Genomic DNA, 21,448 nt, shown 5'->3' with positions numbered 1-21,448 from the left:
TCACAGTAAGAAATTGTTCCTAATATCTAATTTAAATCTCACCTCTTCCAGTTTAAAGCCATTCCCCCTTGTCCTGTCACTACATGTCCCTGTAAAACGTCCCTCTCCAGATTTCATGTAGGCCCCTTTAGGTACTGGAAGGCTGCTCTTAAGGCCTTCCAAAAGCCTTTTCTAGTCTGAATAAACCCAGGTCTCTCAGCCTCTGACCATAGCAGAGGTGTTTCAGCCCTCTGGTCACCTTCATGGCCTCCTCTGTACTCATTCCAACAGGTCCATGTCCCTCTTGTGTTGGGAGTCCCAGACCTGGACACACTACAGTGGTGAGAGTGTCCTTGAGTTAATGACTCCACAAAAACTTTAGGAATCTTTTGCTGATTGCCCCTAATTGTTTTCTGTCCAAAGTATTTGGGAACTACTTACTGTAGCAAAATTAAATTGATGGTAATGTGTTGGTTTAAGCCTAAGTACATTCATCTGCCTCTGAAAATCAAGGAATGTTCCTTTTTCAGTATACACTCTTAAGCAATGTAAGCTGAGGATTATGTTTAGGGGCACAGAAGGTACAAAGTAATTTCTGTTAAAAGTACCAGGAGACCTAGACAGTTTAAAAGCTTTTCTTTAACATCAGGTTAAATTGATCATTAAGATATTGTGAAATATCTTTTGCTTATAACAGGAGTTCTGACTTCTTAGCAGGTATGTTGGTTTTCTCTCTTATGGAAGCAAAACCCAGAAATTAGGAAAACTAGAACATTCATAAATGTTTTTGGATTAGAGTTTGTGCATGAGAAATGTGAATTTTGTATTGTGATGGGTAGAAACCAGTATCTGAAATTATTTGGCTTAAATGCATTTTTAAATTACTTTTCTGATTGAACTAGTAGTGGAATGTATAAAGATTGTAGTTTTTTGGTTTGGGGTTTTATTTAAATAGCTTTTTTAAATTCCATATACTCTTTGAGGGGGAACTCTGTTGGGCTAACATGCACTGTTAGTTTCCAGATTTTGCTGAAACTGTCCCTGATCATGGTTTTGTATATTCTCCACAAGTATGTATTGTGGTTCCATAGGAGTTCGTCACATTTATTTGGCTTTGTTGTATTTTGGCATAGCTTAACTGTGTATGTATGATAGCCTATCCTCAGAGATAAGATTCCAACACAGAAAAACCCCTGCCTTCAAGAAGAAAAAACTGCACCTTGGAATACAGCCATCATAAAACACCCTCTTGACATACGCCTCGCATAGCAAAGAGTCTTTTTGTACATATGGAAAATCTTAGAAAAGGAATTAGATGTACAGCATATGGGGTAAATTTTTAGTTGTCACGGAGGTGATAAGGACGTTCACTCATTGTGGAAAGGACTGATACTGAGTGGGTGCATTCCAAAATGCTGTTGCAACTGCAAACAGGAGATTTGGCCGAAGATTTTCCTTAAAATATCACAATGATGGCCTGAGCTAGAAACAGGGGGTTTAGACTGTAAAAACTATAGCAAAACGAAACACTTAACTTGTGTTCTCAGGTTTCTTTTGATCTGGACAGTCAGTAATAACATATGTCTCTACTTCAGGCAAGCAGCACAAGTCTGGTATCAAGAACTATCATATTTAACTATAAATTCATAAAAATTATTAAATTTGTATGTGGTTGTATTTTTACAGCACTATCAAGACAGAGAATACAAAGATAAAAAGCTGGCTTTCAAAAACTTTTGATTTGACCTTAGCTGTGGTCTTCACTGTGGCATTATTTAAACTGTACAGGCTTATTTAATTAGGTTTTCTATCTGCAAAATGGGAATAATAAAATCATGTCCTGAGTGGCTGTAGGAAGCTCAATTAATCAAAGTGCTTTGAGGTAAAAATATAACACTATGATACGAATATACAAATGAGGAATTTCAACACTTGAAGTTGGTGCAGCTAATACTTGCATCTTCTAGATATTATTCTGTCTTCACCAAAACAAAATAATACTTAGATTTCTACAAGGCTGCCAAGTTACAGATCTCAGAATGATGTGTAAAGGAGGGTGAATTAGAAATAAGCCCTTTTATAGATGGCAGCACTGCAGCACGGGAAAGGTAAACGCTTTGGCCAGGGGAGGGAGTACTTTCAGATACCGCAACTTTCCTTTTAGGACCTTACAAACACGTTCATCTTCTGTTCATCTTCTGTTGGATTTGGCCTTTGTTTTCACATGCTCTACGAGTTTATCATTCTGCGTGCATTTCTGGTTTTAGGTTATGTAGATTTCCCCCCCCTCCCCCAATATGTAGCTAGGCAGATGCTAACAATTAACATCAGTATGCCTTGTTTGGGGATTAAATAAAAAAGGCCCCACGTGATAGAACAGTTGAAAGAAAAAAAGGAAGAAAAAAACCCCAAACCAACCCAATCCCCAGAACCGTAACTTATGTTATAAAAATAGTCATTACCACAATACCTGCCATTAAAGAATACAGTTTCTTAGGTTGAAAACAGGCAAACTGTTTCTTATGGTGTTGTACAAGCATTGACAAAGTTGTTCACATACTGTTTATAATAAAAAGCAATAAATATATAAAAAAGTGGGTTACAGTGAAGATGAACAAGAATTAAATATTCCTGAACTTGAGAAGATAGATATTAAAGATTTGCATGTGTTTTTTCTCTCTTACTGGGAAATAGGAACTGCCATACTGAATAAACGCAGTGGTCTACCTTGTTTCCTTATAGACACTGTCTTTATTTACCTTCTAGCACTCCATTTAAGACAGACAAGTGCTGTTCTATTCATTCTAGAAAGGAGGAAGCAGAATGCAGAGAAGGGAGGAGGCTTCAACAATGCCGTGTAGGAATTCTGCATGTTTCATAACTGAATTCCTCATTGTGAGGTCAACCTTTTTTATTTCCTGCTGGTCATCTACACCAACAGTTCCAAAATAGACAAGCACGCTGCTCTCCATATTATACTGATACCATAATCAGTCTGTAGTTGGCATATGACTTGGGGAGTCACATTTGTCTCTCTCTGATTTAAATTGTGAATCATTATCCAGATAAACGTAAAATTTAGTATGTTTTCATATTCTGCTTTTCCATTTACTTCCTTAATATATTTTGGCAATGGGCTTTATCAGCTGACTGAGTTTAATAGAAATTAAGTTTTAATTAAAAATGCTTTCTTTAGCTGCTGTCATGTATTGTGAAACTGGGGACATGGGAATTCTGGTTTTAATTTTTTTAATATTTCATTACAATTACATTATAATTCATTCTTTTGTACTTCTCTGTCATTATCACGGTTAGCTTCTATACAGAACAATGACAAATCTTGAAGATATTTTCTACAGTCTTTCTGTCCAAAAGATCAGATATGTAAAGTATAAATCTGCTATGTGTTTCTAACTTCTTTCTAGATGATAGATTTGGTTTCCCTGACAGATATAGCTGCTATTGTGGTCTGTTTGCACATAGCGTAATTCGGGAAATTGACAATCATGGGTTAAACTGTAATTTACAACCTTACTCAGAAGAGTTCACCTACTAAATTTAGCAGCCCATATTTTTGTATATTTGAAAAAAAAAAATTGTTATTTGCAGGCCTGTTTGCATTAATTTTGCCTTCAGTTCTATTCCTGGTCTTTTAAGGGAAGTGAGAGGTTTTGTTTCTGTTTCTGTCAGATCAAGGAGGTAGACTTCATGTTTTGTTGGGGCGTTTAACAGAACTGAATTTCCCCATGGAAAAAAACAGAAAAAGACATGGAGGAGTTTATAGGCAAAGCGGGATGGAAGAAGAGATTTGTTTTATTGTAACTAAGTTTGCTTTTGCATTCTCTTCTGGCTAAAGGCTGAGAAAGCAAATGGTCTGTAAATGAGGATTTCTTGAATATTCAAGACAGTCTAACAACTAATTTAGAAAGTACATTATTTTTAAACTGTTTTGTGAAAAAGGGTTTGCTGGCTTACATAACTGTAATGTACTCAGCTTCTCTGTGCCATTCTGATCCAAATAAATTATATTTGCCCATTTTTCCTTTCAGACAGGGTGAATATGGAGTATTTGATAATAACTTGTACAGAACAAAGGTTGAGGTGGGGTTTTTTTTGTGGTTAAAAAGTACTGTGGAATTTCATCAGATATGTAATTCATTGAAATCCTCCCATTCTTGCTGTAGGATGCTTGCATTGATTAACACTTACGGTTTTATTTACTCACCCACACATACATGTCTAGTGCCTCTTGAGATGGCCAAGAATGTTCTTCAGTGGTGCCAGCTGCTGCTGCAAAAACGAGTCAGTTCTCCCAGGTACTGTGCCGTGTCTGTGCAGAACTAATAGACCCTTTGGTAGTCCAAAGGCTTTGTAGGCTGCATTGGGCATCTACGTTCTGATACAGGAATCCTCCATAAATGTCATTTGCATTGATGTTCCCAGTCACATAAGGAGTTTCTCACATTTTTCCTGGTCCTCAATCCCATAAAACTTTCTGTCTTCGAAGGAGGTTGTCAGAGAGAGTTGCTTGCTGCCTCCTGTATTATTCCATAATCCTATTCTGTGGGGCATTATACTAGCTCCTTGTGTTTCATTTTGTTTTCCTATCTAAAATCTTGAGGGGGATTTTACAAAAGGACAAACTTCTTCAAACATTATTGATAAGCTGACAGAGCTGGGCTTGTTCAGCCTGGAGAAGAGAAGGCTCAGTAGAGACCTCAAATCAGCCTTCCAGTACCGAAAGAAGGCCTACAAGAAATTTGAAAAGGGACTTTTCACAAGGCAAGTACTGACAGGACAAGGTGGAATGGTTTTAAACTGAAAGAAGGTGGATTAAGGTTAGTCATTAGGAAGAAAGTCTTTACTGTGATAGTGGTGAGACACTGGCACAGGTTGCCCAGGGAAGCTGTGGCTGCCCGATCCCTGGCAGAGTTCAAGGCCAAGTTGGATGGGGCTTTGAGCAACCTGGTATAGTGGAAGGTGTCCCTGCCATGGCAGCGGGGTTGGAACTAGAAGGTCCCTTCCAAGCCAAACCATTCTATGATTCTATGATTTTTCATCATTATAATCTTTTTTTTTTTTTTTTAACTCTCTGCAAACTGTGATGAAAATAAAACATTTCATCAGATGCCATGAATTTATTTTAGCCATGGTGGGAACTTTCCATCATTTTCCTAGTGTAAAATAGAGGCTGACTCACAATTTTCAAGGGCTAGTTCGAAGATTCATATTACTTCCTATTTTTGATTAAATTAAATCACAGCTGAGTGGTGTACTCCCTGAAGTATGATGTTCTTATCTGGATTTTTTGTTCTCTTCACCTTCCTTCAGTGAAGACCAAGTGTTCTGTTGTGATCACTCCTAAAACAGAATAGGAAATAAACATTATTCTTTCCAATGGAAGTTACTGGGAGAAACAGCTGAAACATTTTGTAAGAATTAATTTAATAAACTTAAAAACATCAGTGCTCAAGTGCTAAAACTAAGTTTGCATAGTATGTGAGGCCTTTGAAGGCACAAAGATCAGAAAATTAATAGCAGCAGTAGCTGCTAACATGGAAAAAAAAGCCAAAAGTGGAAAAACAGTAAACTGAAAGTCCTTTATCCTCCTTTCCAGCCCTCAGTTCTGAGTTTTGTCTGGCAAGGAAAGCAGGGAATCTGTCTGACTTTCAAATAATTACTGATGTATTACTCCATTGGAGGCTAGTAGCAAAGAGCAGCTGCACCCAGTAGCCAGAGCCAGCTTCTGCCTTTCCCATCCCCCATTTGTGACTGCCTTCTCTGGAGAAAGCTATCTCACTATTAAATAAACTTGGGCTGGGTTGCAAGACAAACCAAGATTTCAAAATAAAATATTTACTCATGCATAAAGAAGCCCTTTTTTAAAACCTTGCTACTTAGGAAACGATGTTATTTTGTGGGTTATAAATAAAACCAGATTTGTTACACTACAGTTGTAAAGCTGCCATCTTTTATGAGCCTGGGAAGAGTGACCTTATTCATCATACGGCTTTGTCAATTCTGCCTCCATGCAACTATTCTCTTCTTGATACATGTGAGTCATCAAGGCCATGCTTAACGGAGAGGTCTGCTGCCTAAAAAGTACGGGAGTTAATTATAGTTGTTGGCTTTTTGTCAAACTACCCTTCTTTTTCCTACATTCCTCACCAGTTTTAACGGAAAATTAACATTTCTTGAGAGGCAGGATACCAGCATTGTGGTAAGAAACAGTTCTGTAAGAAATCAATACCAAACCATTTCCATTTTCCACCTATATTGAACCTGAGCCACAGTAATAAAAAGGTCCTTCAATGTCCTCATCCTCAAATTGTGTTCTGACTGTAAACATAGAAAAAGAAAACACAAGTAGGAGTTCTCGGCAGAGTTACAGGACTGCCAAAAGTTCATGATATCTCCACTTAGCTTTACATTTAAGATGAATGTAAAACTGACTGCCTGACTGCTTGTGTTCACTAAATAACTTTTATCTGAAAAAGCACACAAATGTGCGGAGGAGTCTTTCTCAAGTTCCTGTTTAAATAATTCACATGCTGACTCCTTAAATTCCTCCTGATATTTCATTAATGATGCTGTCTTCCTCCACTGTCATGCCATGGTAAGTAGTTGCCATGTTGTAGCCAGCTGTTCAGCAACATGTTCATGTCATTTTTGTTGTGCTCTGAGGTGTTTTGAGATGCAAGGAATGCAGAGGATGCCCTCACACCCTGAGGAAGACTACCACAGGCCACTGCACATTACAATTCCTGGAATTCATGGCTGCTGGTACAGAATCTATGTAACAGAGCATAACAAACCTTTCACACCAAACCAGACTTTCTTATATTAAGAATCATATTACCCATAATTATTCTATCTACTATTTTGTTTTGCACTTGGATGGAATCTTGAAGTGGTTCATTTATGTAATATTTATTGAGATGTTAAATGGAACAACAACCAAATCTGTAACTTGATTGCATCTGCATGGATGTGGAATTAATAACTCATGTAGTAATTTTACAGTTCAATAATCCAGATGTCTCTTCGTGGAAAAATATTTAATAAAGGGAAAAATGCCATATCCTCTTACAAAGAGGACAAACAAAAATCTTGAGAAAGGTGAAGAGGGTGAAATGTCTGTGCTTGAGTCTGGCAAGTGTTCTTGGAACCTGCACCCTGTTCAGTGAGATTAGGTGCTTGTATTTGAGGGTTTTAGTCCTTACTCATTGAAGAAAGAGCATCTCCTCCCCAAACTGATTTATTAAAGCAATTGTAGCACCATCTTTTTGTCAAAGAGGATGGTGCCTGGTGTTTCATTTGTTTGTGAAAGAGTGCAGACTAAGCAGCCTGTATTCTCAGTATAGGTTTCTGTTTTAGCTATCGTCATATGAAAGGAGCCATCTTGTGGTTGTCTCTTTTTCAAATGTTGTTGTAATATTGCCTTGAAAAGCTGAAGTGAAAGACGCCTCTATGCTTCTGTGATAATTTTCTTCTAGTTGTTTAGAATAGATGTCAGCAAATTTATTTTAGATAGATTAGCTATTTATCAATGAGCTTGTATCAATTTAATTAAGTATATTAGAAGAAACAAACCCTAGTTAATCTAAAAGCTATGTATAAACACAAACCTGCCATCATTTTTAAAGTTCTGTTTCCTTAATAACACTAAGTAAGGTTCTGTATGATTCATCTTAGATAGCCATCTATCCTTGCAGCCGTTGGTGACTAAATGTAACATCAAGGCCAAGGATCACCATCATTTGATGAAAGTCTAGAAAAACATTACAAAATTGACTTGGTTGCAATTTGTCTAGAATATTGATTGAAGGCAAAAATGTATGAAATCCATAGCTTCTGGTAAATTTGCTCACATACTCTAACAGATAAGCGAAGTCTTACTTTAGAATGTGCTGTTTGAGTTTTGTTGTATTCCTTGGATAGGAAGAAAAGACTGTTCTAGGAGAATGCAAATGTGGAATTGGGGATTGAAGTGAGACTAGTAGTTACTTGTGGTGGAATTGGAGGCAGACTTTGAGAAAAAGAGACAGAATTAGTAATAGTTTTTACTACAGCTGATTAGGGAAGACAGTGTAAAGATTTATTTGGGGAAATTATTTGAGCCTTTGGATTGAAACAAGACCTGATAGAATTTTCAGTCAGAGAATACCAATTAACTAGGGCAAAATCCAACTTTTTACTGAAAATGTGTGCATAAGTTCATTCAGAATATGTCTTCTTTGTTTTAAAACTGAAAGTGTAACCTTTTTTTAATTAAAATTGAATTTCTTTAAAATTATGTAAATAGGTCAGAACATCAAATTCAAAATTAAATGGTTTAAAATTGTTAAATAAGATGTTCGAGTTGCTTTTAGCTTTTTAAGCTTTTACTGATATTTTTACTTCTTCTCCCCAATTAAAGATAAGACTTTGAAAAATGATATTTTTCTTGAGATGTAAAATATAGAATAATAGAATCATAGAATGGTTTGGGTTGGAAGGGACCTTTAAGCTTGTCTAGTTTCAACCCCCTTGCCATGGGCAGAGACACCTTCCACTAGACCAGGTTCCTCAAAGTCCCGTCCAACCTGGCCTTGAACACTGCCAGGGATGGAGCAGCCACAATTTCTCTGTGCAACCTGTGCCAGGGCCTCATTACCCTCGCAGCATATCAGTAAATAAGATCAAAACATCAGATGGGATCTCACTATCTGAGAAAATTACTTCATTGAACAATAGTTGTCAATAACGTAAGCAGGAAAATGAAAGGTATTGTACCATGTAAGATTTCTCTATCTTGCATCTAGTAAGGGAGACACAATGCCTATAATGAAAGAAATAGCAGAGGATTCTTGCTTAGGAAATCAGCTAAATGTGAATTAAAATATCTTCCCTCCAAAAGTGATGCTAGTATGACAGTGATAATTATTCTGAGCACTGCAATAAGAGAGGCAAAATACATATGGGATTATTTTTGACACAAATAATCCACTGCGATGTAGGAAAGAAAGTCTTTGGATGTACAGGATTCTGAAAGATAATTAAGTATAAAAATTAAAATAATCACAGTTGCATAGTTCCCTTGCCTCATTTCCCTACCTGTTAGCATGCAAAAAGTCTACTTTAAAAAATTGAGTTCTCTGTGCATCTCTGAAGACAGCCACCCCAGTTATCAAGAATCACAGCCTGACCTCTGATCTACGTTTCTGAGTGGGACTTGAATCAAAAGCTTATTTTTTGTATGTTTCTGTAAAAACATGGATTTCCTTTGGTGAAACTGGAATCAGAGATAGAAACTGAAATCAAACATAAGAAATGAAATCAGATCCCAGACTGATGTAATTGTGCAATTTTTTAATGTTAAGAATTGTAAAAGTCAAGAATTTTGGCATTTTAGTGTATTCTGAGGAGAATAAATATGCATTCTAAAAAATGTGGAATTTAATGAATGAGGTTAAAAGAGGATCAAATGCTAGAATGGAGTGCTTGGAAGAGAGTACATTTTAAAAGCATTACAATCCTTGTAGTGTCTGAACTCTACAAAAACTGTTGAAAAGTATCAGAGTATCCTCACTTAACAGAATTGGACTGAGTTTATTAGAATTACATGGATTCAACTTCCAAAAAGTCATGGTTACTAAGTGAATTTGTAGTCATATATGTTTTTTCTACCTAGGTCAGCACTTCCAAATTAATAAACAAGAAGGAGGGTAAGATTTTCCCTAGGTATCTGCCACCCTGCCACCCTGCCACACACTGTTTATGGAAGCTTATAGCAGATCAGCCTTAAAGGTTCCTTTGTACTTCATATAGATTGTTTTTTTCCTGTTAAGTAGGATTACACTGAGTTTGCAATCAGAAATTGTTTTATTCAAAACAGTAAGGAAAGCATTTTTAAACTGTATTGTGAAATAGTGAAATGGCAGAATCTGGAAGAAAATGTTGTCATGCCATTATCTGGAAATTCATCCAAAAAAGAAAGTATTTGTCTCCCTGTTTCTTCTTCCACTTTGGCATATTGAATGAATGTCTAATTTACTTAGTTACCTTTTGGTTTACTAGTAAACTACTGATTTGCTGAAAATCCTTTTTTTACAAAGAGACTTTTCATATATCTATGCAGGAATATGAGCTCTATCTGTATCCCAAAAAGCTTTCAGATGTCATGTGCATGGTACTGGATATATAGTGTGAGAGCCTGGTATAAGTTAATCAGCAAGATGTTTTGTTGATTCACCTCCAGGTGAGTGTTGTCTCTTTTTATCATTTACTGTGGTATTTTGACAAGTGAATATTTGTTCCTTTTTCTTCTTATAAGTTTTTAAATTGATTCTTAAGAAGCATAGCATATTTTTTACCATTTCCAGTAAATGCTTGGCATCATTTAAACCACTTCTAAAAGCCTGTTGAACAGCCTTGGTTCTTGCAGATACTAGCTGTCCTTCACTGGTGCCATATCTTCTGCAATATCTAAATCCAGGTTCTGATCTAATTGGAATGAGTTGAATTTTCACTGAACTCACCAAAATAACAGAACAGCTTTAAACTAAAATACTAAGTTAATTAGATTGGTAATTTTACTAGATAAATCTGTGCCAGAGATAACTAGTTGGCTGGACTGAAGAAATCATAGAATCATAGAATGGTTTGGGTTGGAAGGGACCTTAAAGACTATCTAAGTTCCGATCCCGCTGACATGGGCAGGTACACCTTCCACTAGACCAGGTTGCTCAAAGCCCTGTCCAACCTGGCCTTGAACACTTGAAGACTTTGCCTTATGTGTCACTTCAGTACATTTTCCTCTATCTGCTAGGCATATTAGAATACCTGAAACAACACAGTTCTGAGCAGGAAGTACCAAGTGTAAATGCTGGCCTGAAAGCAAGAGCTTTAGGTAGTGCAAACCAGCATGTTAACCTGAAAGCATTTCCATGTAGCAGTTTTTATTCTACAGATGCTCCCACTCCTGCTATCGCAGTGACATTCTTGTATCAAAATCTAGCATCCTAACATAGAGATATTATTTTTGTTGACCACTCTTTCTCTGACAGACATACAGACATTTTAGGGAGAAAAGAACATGTGTTTTATTTAGTTCTAATACTGCTGTTCTGAAGAAGTTTGTGAAATTAGACCTAGGAAGCTTGATGGAGCATCTTACAAGGAAGCTTAAGCCACAGCCATTGGTTATATCAACATAAAGGAATTGAGTAAACCCAAAGGAATGGCAATGTGTTATTTTAAGAATCAGACAGGACATGAGAGACTGTCTGATATCACATGTTGGCATGCAAGTTGATGCTGAAATTTTTAGCCATGCCAGATTTTAAAATGATGGATAGTACTATGTCTAAAACATGTTATCTTTTTGAAACACACATAATTTTCTCCCTACATAAGGAATAATTGTCTGCTTATCACATTAACAAAATGGATGACCAAACTTGCAAATCAGCCTTGACTTTCAAGCATTTGAGAAGCTGAGGAGTATCCCAGCAGTTAGCATACCAGCCTGCATTATGATAGAGCAGGTTTGGTTTGTCCACTATTACGAATTTCTTAAGTTATCCTGGGTCAGACATACAGGTCCAGATCCGCAAAGGCTTCTTGCTCATATTGGTAGCAGCTGAAACCCACTTCAAATAGCACTTACTTTCTTAAAAACATCCATGGGTCTGTGCCTAAGTCCGTATTCATTGGGAAAACAAAGTCTACGAGAACTGCTGGGACTCCATCATTCCCCAAGGTTTGTAAGGTGAAGTGTAATTTATGTGCAGTGCTCAGCTACTACAAAAGCCAGGGGCACAGAAATCCATAAATGAAAGCTCACAAGTTTTTCTAATATGTTAACCATGAAATATCTTGGATACTAAAGCTCTAATATATTCATACTATAAGGCATATTACCACTGAAAAAAAAAACAACCCCAAAACAAAACAAAATGAAGCAAAGAATCAAAAGTACAAGCTATAAATCTGTTGTGCGTTTGGGAAATGCTTCAGTTTTTTTCTCAATGAAATGCTAGGAAAATAAAGCCCTGTGTGTGGATAAGAGCCATTTGGCTTAAATAACCCCCAAATTTGATGCTATAAGCAAATTTGTATTGAAAGAATTCCAGGCAGTTGTGATATATATAGTTACACAAAACAATAGTTCTCTGCTTTCTACAAGTGTAACACTATGTGAAATTCTGGCATGCCACTGTTGCTGTTTTTAAAGATTGTAGACTAAATGTGTTGAGGTGTGTTACCTCAGTAGTTAAAGTTACGCCGTACTACCTGTATAGGGAACCCTTGCTGGGAGTCTGCATGCTTTCCAAAGTGGGTTTGGGATGAAAAGAGAATATGCTTAAAGAGGGGAAGTTTAGATTGGATATAGGGAAGAAATTCTTTACTGTTAGGGTGGTGAGGCACTGGAATGGGTTGCCCAGGGAGGCTGTAGATGCTCCATCCTTGACGGTGTTCAAGGCCAGGTTGGATGAGGCCTTGGGTGGCATGGTTTAGTGTGAGGTGTCCCTGCCCATGGCAGGGGGGTTGGAACTAGATGATCTTAAGGTCCTTTCCAACCGTAACTATTCTATGATTCTATATTTCAACTTTTCAGTTTGGGGAAAAAGCTTAACTAACCCAGGAATATTAATTCAGAAATTCACTGAGGAATTGTAAGGATAATCAGGGATCAGGCCTATAGTGAATTCAGGAGCAGAGCTTCTGAAGGGAGTTGTAGCTAGCAGACAGCTTGGGAATAGGCATAGTGCTAGAGTCTCAAATGAGTGGGATATTTCCTGGAAAGGAGAATCAGGAAGAAAAATGCTAATGATACTTTGAGCCTATCTTCGTGTTTCTCACCTCTAGCCACTTGGGCTATTTTGACCAAATGCTCAAGAGCTCTGCCAGGGCAGGTCTTGTGTAATAAGTTCCATTATTTGAGTTTAATTCAGTGGTCTAGATTTGGGATATATTTAGCTATTTGCTATAAATGTTTGCTCAATTTTATTCAGGATTTCCATGGTTTTACTGCCAGTAAACTGAGAGTAATTCAGTTTTCCCCTGTGTCTTATATTATGGGAAAGAACCCATAACTGTCAAGAGTTTGTATGATGCTTTATGATTGTTTTTTTTTTTGTTTGCAAAACTGATGTAATTCTTTCACATTATATATGTTATAGTGTTACTTAGACATTACGGTTACTATTATACGATGATGTACTGCTGGAAATGGAAGTGGGAAACCCTATCGCTCAGAACTACATATTTATGAGAACAGTATGTCAAGAACAGGAGCAGTGAGGGTGCTGACTCACAAGTGGTCATGCTCACCTAGTGATGGATGTGACACTTCCAGCTCCCAGCTGTCCTTTCTATCCCATGACATGCAGTTTTCCACCCTCAGCGCAGAGGTGGTTCAGCTGTTTATGTGGCAGCCGCTGAACTTCTATAATTTGCAGCTAAGCATATGGAGCCCAAATAATTTTTGGCTTACCTTAAACATTGTCCAACCAACTGTAGTACTTAAGCACCAGTTCTCCAAATGAGACATAGTTGCCACAGAACCAAAAATCTCAGGGGAAAGGGAGATGGGACTTTTATCAATATCCCTAAAAAGGCAAGAAGTTAGAGGGGGAAAAAGTTATATTGTATTCTGTGCTGAAAAGCTCAGAAGCATTTCCAGGCTCTTTGGTGTGAGAACTTGCCCTAGCCTTAACTCAGCTACAGGTTTGGATGAAACATGCATCCAGGACAAGTTAGCTCCGATCATGAATCAGAACTCTCAGTGGGAGTCAGCTCCAGATTCAGAGCTAAGTTTAGATGTCTACTGTGTAGATTTCTACATGTGAGGTACATGCTTAACACACAGAAGATTCAGACAATACAGTCAATGGTGCTTTGAGACCAGTTTTGTATCTTGCTTAATTATATCCCCTCCTTTCATTGATTGTTCCAGGAATAAAAGTCAATCAGTGTTACTCATCTCTTTATTTCCATAAGTACTAATGACTTCTCAATGATCTCTGCCTCTTCTTCCTTTGTTGCTATTTCTCTTTTCCATTTCTTGTTACTTCTCAAGTCTGTTTGGGACATAGCTGTCAGAAACTTCGAGCTCTCTTGCAGGAATCTCTTGAATGTTACTGGATTGAATAATTTTTGCTCTACGTTATGGTCTCCACTTCTAGATGTGCCAGTCTGGCTCAACTTGCTAAGGCTACAAGCAGAAGACGGGCAACCTGTGTCGTTTGATGTCTCTCCTTCCACACACAAACTGTAAAGTGTCTCATTTTATCAATCAGATTTTTAAAGATTACATAATGGCTTACTCCTTTTTTCTATCTTTCATCCATGTGAAAAGGCATTATCTTATTAGTCAGTCAGTTGTCCCTTTTTCTCCAGTGTTCTCTTTAAGACCCCATCTGCTGTCTTGGGCTAAGTTATAGTGAGTCCTTTGTGGTTCATTTTATCCCTTGGTGACTTTATCTGCCACGAGACTGCCTACACAGCCAGAGCACCTACAATTTTCTTCCAATATTCCCATCATTTTAATACTGAAAGAATTCTCCATTGGTCTGTGAATTGTGTCCTTATGCTGGGCATCATTATGTTTCCCTTCCAATACTTTCCAGGGTTTTTCATTAGTTTGTCTTTTAAATTATATTCTTAACAACCGTGGCTGAGATTAAACAGAAACATTGTTCAGAGAGAAAAGGGCTTCTGGTGAAACAGATGTCGCGTGCAGGACTATATACCCCCTTCTTTTGGCAACTGACACAGATTCTGGCTAACTTACTTATCAGTGGGCATCCCGCCCTCCCAACAGATGGTCATAAGTGCAGAGAGCCAAAAGCCCATCCACAGATGCAGAATATGTTGAAAACTGTATGTCTAGACACAAATGTTGAACGAGCTTTTTAGGCTGAGCTTCTGTGCCTGCAGTCAATCTAGGGGAAAGGATGGCTTTTTAATAAAGGAACATTCTGTGTCAACATATGGCTGCTTTGGTGTTTAGAGCGGCTGATAGTTATGGGAGGGTTGGGGAGAGGGAGATCATGAAGTAATCAGCATATTAGAAGAGTCAGTCCAGTTTTGGTTTCTTTCTGTTGGTAGTATCTAGTAAGAGAGCAAAACACAGTAGTTCTGGTTCAGCTGAATTTCACAAGATTAGTTCAGAAAGTTGGAGAAATCTGCAGCACAGTTGCTCAGATAAACTTATGTAGACTTAGAACAGAATTTCACATGTATTTTAATAGAAAGTTGAACTTGTTTTCTTATGGCTTTGTCATATTTGCCAACATCTGTAAGAATCAGAGACATTTTTATTGTCACAAAGCCATCTCACAAAGTATAGGCGTTATCATCCCATGGATGAGTGAGAACAGTTTGTGTGGCTTCTTACAGTCATGCTTAGGAACCTGACAAGCTCTTAGTAGTTTTTTAGGGGAAAGGCAGTCACCTATGCTATTGTAGCTGGGCAAGGAAATATGTATTGCAACAAGGTTGTATTATATATATAATTAGATCAAGACTTTTGCCCTACATTTTCCTAGAGGTAGAAATGCTTGCTGTTATAGCCTGTACTCTACACATGATCTGGCTTTGCTAGCACTTGTTGAACTCTTACCATCTGAACTTAAAAATCAAGCAGGTTTAAATCAGTTGCCTGTTGTATTAGATAAAGCAAACTGTGATGACCACTTTTAAGAAATTTACTGGATAATATTAAGAAATTGATGGGTTTTGCATGAGAGTAATGGAGGAGTTGTCTTTAGCTTTGAAGGAAAACAGAGGCATGGATTAACAAACTGAGAGTTTCTCATCTCTCATGTGAGATAAGAAACTGAAGGAACTAGCTTATTGGTTGCTGTGCCTAGAGAAGAATGTTGGAAGTGCTTGCATGCCCTGGAGCAGAAGCCAGTACAAAAGAGAGGCAACAGCCAGTCTTCACTGTGCATCATCAGTGCCTTCAGACAGCTTCTGAAGATCACCTTTTTTGTGTTCATCTTTAGGGACTTCATGCTCTGGCAGAAACATTACCAAATGCAACAAGAATTTGGTAGTGTATGCATCTTCCCATGCAGGCTTGGCTAGAGACTGTTGGGATGATTCACTTCGAAGTTGTGATAAACAACTATCAGGTAATAATCATTTTCACTCACTACCAAGACTGTTTTGGTGACCAAAGGCTGAAAAGTCATCTATTGCATTGTCATTCACCTATACTTTTTGGATCCAATTCTGTCCTGCTTTCACATTGATTCCCCCTTACACTTTTCAGTATAATTCCTGAGTATTTTAAATTCTGACATTTTTTAGAATGGCCAAAATCATATGCTCTGGTTTTTTGCTGTGTATTTTTTTAAACTTGGTTCTCTCTGGGTGCATTATTTGACCGCATACATGTGTTTCTATAGTTGATGATTATGAGGTTAATTACTGAGTGAGCTCACTAGCTGTGTGCATTCAGCAGCATTCCTCATTAGCTGGTTCATAAAATAGTTTTTTTCAGTTCTTTGTATGTTGTACCGGTGTGAAGTGCCCTATGAACTCAATACCAGCCTGTTTTCTATTCTCTTTTAGCTCAGCTAAAAATCACTTTGACTAAATACTAGCTGATATACAGTCTCATGAGCAACGTCAGATTTGCTTATTAATAGTTTTTTATTTAAATAATTAATAATTCACAATGGTGTTGAATTATGGTGCTTGCTTCAGAAAGGTTTTCAAGCTTTCCTTGTCGTTTTCATACTTAAAGCACATGCTGTGGGTGTTAGAAAGGGGAGGACATAGGCTAACACACTGGGTAGGAAAGTAGGTCTTTGTGTTAGCACTGTGAAAAAGGCCTAATCAGGGACCTAATCAAGAGACTGCAGAAGCTAAAGGCTCTCTGAGATCGACAAGCCTGGTATGGGACCATTGTGTACTGGTTTAGAACTGAGGCATTGTGTTTGCTATTCTGATGGAGCCCTGCATGGGGTATGAATGGGAAAATGGAAGCCAGTGCCAGTTCCTGGTAATTTTTTTCTGTATGAGAGCCTGTTAGCTATTTGCCACACACCCTGAAGTCCTACTGTCACATGAGCTTGTTTCCTAACCATGGCTCTGCCACAGTATTTTCACCATCCTTTGTTCATCATTCTCTCCCAGCCCCTCTGTTGTACTTTGTGCACTTTTTAACTGCTTTATGCAGCTGGAACAATTCGTCAGACTCTGGGCAATATTTTTTCTCCCCCAGGAAATCCATGTTTCCAAACTATCTGAAGAAATCTGACTGCTTGAAAGCATGGCTTTGCACTGTAAAGTGTATGCAGTCAAATACCGAAGTGTGTGCTTAAGGAGCTTAAGTAGAACAAATCTATGGGAATGTTACCTGGGTGAGGGCTGGATGACTTAAATATTGTGATCAGGAAGTCGTTTTCACAATTCAGCAATTACCTGCTACCAAATCTGAATCTATCTAGTTTTTAAGGGGTTGTTGAATTTTTATTCTTTTATGTTATGCAAGAAAGGAAGAGGTTTCATCCTTATTTATTGACCTAAGTTAAATACTACCTTCATTAGTAGAGAAATTAATAGGTTTAAGTTATAGAAAAATTAATCTGATGGCCATACATACTATTGCCAGGTCATTAGACCTCTCTAGTGTAGGAATCTCACTACATTAATTTTTGGTGGTTACAGCACACACATTACAAGCTGCAAATGCAGGTGCACACTGAGAAGTCCATCTACTGCCTATAGGAGTGTTTTAGCCACTGGGCTACAGGCCCAGTTGAGGGCTAAAATATTTTCTGTTCTTGTTGAAGCTTAGCCACTGTGTTGTCACTGTGTTGAAGCTGGAGAGGAATCTGAAATGCTGTACCTTCGGCTGGGGACAGTAGAGAAAAGGGCCATTTTTTAAATGTGGGGGTTCAGATTTACATGAATTCTGCATGGACAATGAACTGTCCATCTTTAAGTCTGAATATGTACAAGCAGTGCTCACAGGACGCTGCCTGTTTTCCCCACTTAGAAGCTTCTAGCTTATCAAATTATCATAAAGTCATTCAGTTAGCAAGTGTGTCGTGTCAGTGAACAAATATTAATTGAATAGACTTATGCATGTTACCATGGTTAATTCCACATGCTTATTGCAGAACTGCTGGGAAAATAAGGAGATTATTGGCATGGTTAATTCATATTCCACATCTAATACATAATACAGAGTATTATTTTCTTACTTGTAAACAGAACAGTTGAACTCAGGGTGGAATGAAGAAAGACAGCATGCACTGCTGTCTTTTCACATGGATTTGGTCTCGATTTAATGCTTAGGTTAAAAGATGCAGGGTTGCTAACATTTCTGATTCGATTTCAGCATTTGGCATTTCTATCAGCCTCTTGTTGGACTTCAGAAAAGCATTCAACACAGTTTCAATCAGCCTTCTCATGCACAAAGTGGCAAGATACAGAATGGATGGGTGCTCTGCAAGATGAGTAGGAAATTGGCTAACTGGTTGCAGTCAGAGGGTGGTGGTGATCAATCATTTTCACTCAGGCTAGAAGCCTGTCACAAGTGGAATCCCCCAGGGGTCAATACTGGGCCTCACACTGGTCAACATCCTCATAAAAGTTCTGGATGATGGGATTGAAAACACCCTTACCAAGTTTGCTGATGACACCAAACTGGGTGGTGAGCTGAACACGTCAGAAGGGAGAGCCATCTTACACAGAGACCTGGACAGTCTGGAAGAGTGGGCAAGCAAGAACAGTATGAAGTTTAACAAAATGTGGCTGAGGACCAGCCTTGCTGAAAGGGACGTGGGGGTGCTGGTGGACAGCAAGCTCAATGTGAGGCAGTAGTGTGCTCCTACAGCAACCAAGGCAGATCATATCCTGGGCTGCATCTGCAGGGGCTTTACTAGCAGAGGTAGAGATGTGATCATCTCGCTCTACTCACCACTTGTCTGGCCACACCTGGTGTACTGTGTCTGGTTCTGGTTCCCACAGTTCAAGACAGATGCAGACTGGGGAAGGTCTGAAGGAGTATCACAAGGATGATCAAAGGGCTGGAGAACCTGCCTGGTGAGGACGGACTGAGGGAGTTAGGTCTCTTCTCCCTGGAGAAGAGAAGGCTCGGGGGGAACTTCATCACAGCATTCCAGCTGCCACTTGAAGAGTGGCTACAAAGAGGACAGAGGGTTTCTCTTCACAAGGAGCCATGTGGAGAAGAGAAGGGGCAATGGGCACAAGCTGCACCAGGAGAGTTTTCATCTTGATATAAGAAAGATATTTTTTACAGTGAGAACAGTCATTCAATGGAACAACCTCCCCATGAATGTGGTAGTCCCTATCACTGGAGGTTTTCAAGATGAGATTGGACAGGGTGCTAGATCATCTCATTGAGGCTCCTTTTCCCCATGAAAGGTTTGGCTGATGTTATTTTGAGGTAATTTCTAGTGTTGGTTGTTCTGTGTTTCTATGGTTGTTTAAAAACCTGTTTTCCTTTAAATAGGAGTAAGGTTTTTAGCCCTAGATATTGAAGGCAAGTGCCTGGCAATATTAAAAATAATGTGGGAAGAGCCTTGGAGGGCAAATAAAAGGAGCTGAGAATAAATTATTGGAAAGTGAATCTGAAATTTTTTGCAAGCGAGCCCTCTTTATGTTTGAGGAATCAGTTCAGAACTTGAAAAGACATAGTGTTCAATATCATAAAAAGTCTTTCTTTGTCTTGGCATGTTGGTTGTTAATAATACTTAACTGACAGGATAAGTGAACTGATACACCAAGGGGCCTGCTAAGGTATTCCCAAAAAGTTTGGAATATGTATTCCTTGGCACCACAAGAAATTTGTCTTAATCTTTTCAGAAATGCCTGTGTGTTTCCAGGCCTTCTGCTGTCAGTTTGGTCACTTTCTCCTCTATTACATTTCTAATATTCTACTGTATTGCTAATAATATAATTTCAGGACATCTTTAAAACTTCATGTTTCTCTGGTGGCCTAAACCGCTAAATTTTTACTTTTGTGAATGCATCTCAACATTCATGGGAAATAAAGTGTCTACACATTTCAGTTTCTAAGGAGACGCTTGAAAATATGACTGGAGCACACTCTAGAGGCTCACAATTTCAATGGCAGATAAGTGACTCCAAAATTATTCATATTTCAAATCTCATGTTTTTAAAGCCAATCTCTTTTTTTTTTTTTTTTTTATTTTTAAGTCTGTTTCATTTCTGGTGAAGATTTGAAGCAAGATTTGTGAATCCTATGGATTTCCTTATCTTATTCCTCCAGAGAACTATCTTTTACTACTCTTAATCGGCTGATAGGGAGCTGGGTTTTGTATGTTCTGCTAAGTCTTACACCTAGGTCAAAGATGGATGAAACTCTGCCAGTTCATAGAGATGCTGGTGTTTTTTCTGGAGTGTTTTGCAATCTAAGAAAATTTATCTTGGTAGGTTTCATTAAAGGACTGTGTCCTGAAAAGGACAAATGCTACACTCTGTAAGTTTATTTGGAGGACCAAGACATAAGTATACATGAACTAAAAAGTTCTAAACAGGTCTGCAGATGTCAGAAGGTTCTATAAGATTTATTACCCCACTTGAAAAGGGTCATTATCGCATACAGGGGCTACATGTTCTCTGCTACTTTAAATTATGTCCCATGACTGGGAAACTTGCATGAAGAAGAGGAAGGGCAAGCTTGGTAAAAATCCTGATCTATATGTTGCTTCCAGTCATCTGAGTTTGACCATGTGTCTATCCATCTCCACTTTGCAGATACTTTTTATCTGTATATTACCAATCAAATGTGAAGGTCTCTAAGTGTAGCAAAAGGAGCAGAGCATTTTTTGACTGCTGACTTTAGGGTCATATTTAATAATGGGTTCACGTTACTCTTTTGAAGGATGGTGCAGATCGGGCTAGATGTACGCTTGAGTAACCCAGACAGCTGAATATTGTCACTGTATCTGAGCAGCAGTTCGTAAAGTCATTCATGCTGCTTCTAAGCTGCCAAATAGGTGGCTATCAACACTGTCAAATTTTTGTTATTATTTTCAGCTATTTATTAAACATTCATGTTGCCTGCTTGGGCTCTGTTGATCATATATTATTTTAGGCTGACACTCTAGCACCTCAAATATGAATCAAACGCAGACACCCCTGTCTGGGTGTGAAGCACACATCCAGTAGTCACAAGACCTTTCTTTTTTTAAACTGCAGTTGCGTCTCTGTTCCCACTTCTCTGGCTTGCGATCCATCCATTGCACCGAAAACTTGCCCTCCAGTCCTCTGTCCCACATTGGCTATGCTGTCTGTTTGAAGATTTGGAGGCAGAGTGAAACATAACATGTAGCAGCAGCCCTTCTTGGTACAGGATCTGGAATCTGCAGAGGAGCTGGTCTGGCTCAAAGCCCTTGGCACACTCTTGCTATCAGGACCCTGCCTGTGCTTAAGACCTGGTGATGTGGCCAAGGCAGCTGAAGGATGTGCTGATCCA

Source organism: Psittacula echo (genome assembly GCF_963264785.1).
Source record: "Psittacula echo genome assembly, chromosome: 3".
Taxonomy (NCBI): Eukaryota; Metazoa; Chordata; class Aves; order Psittaciformes; family Psittacidae; genus Psittacula; species Psittacula echo.
This window is presented reverse-complemented; position numbering follows the sequence as displayed.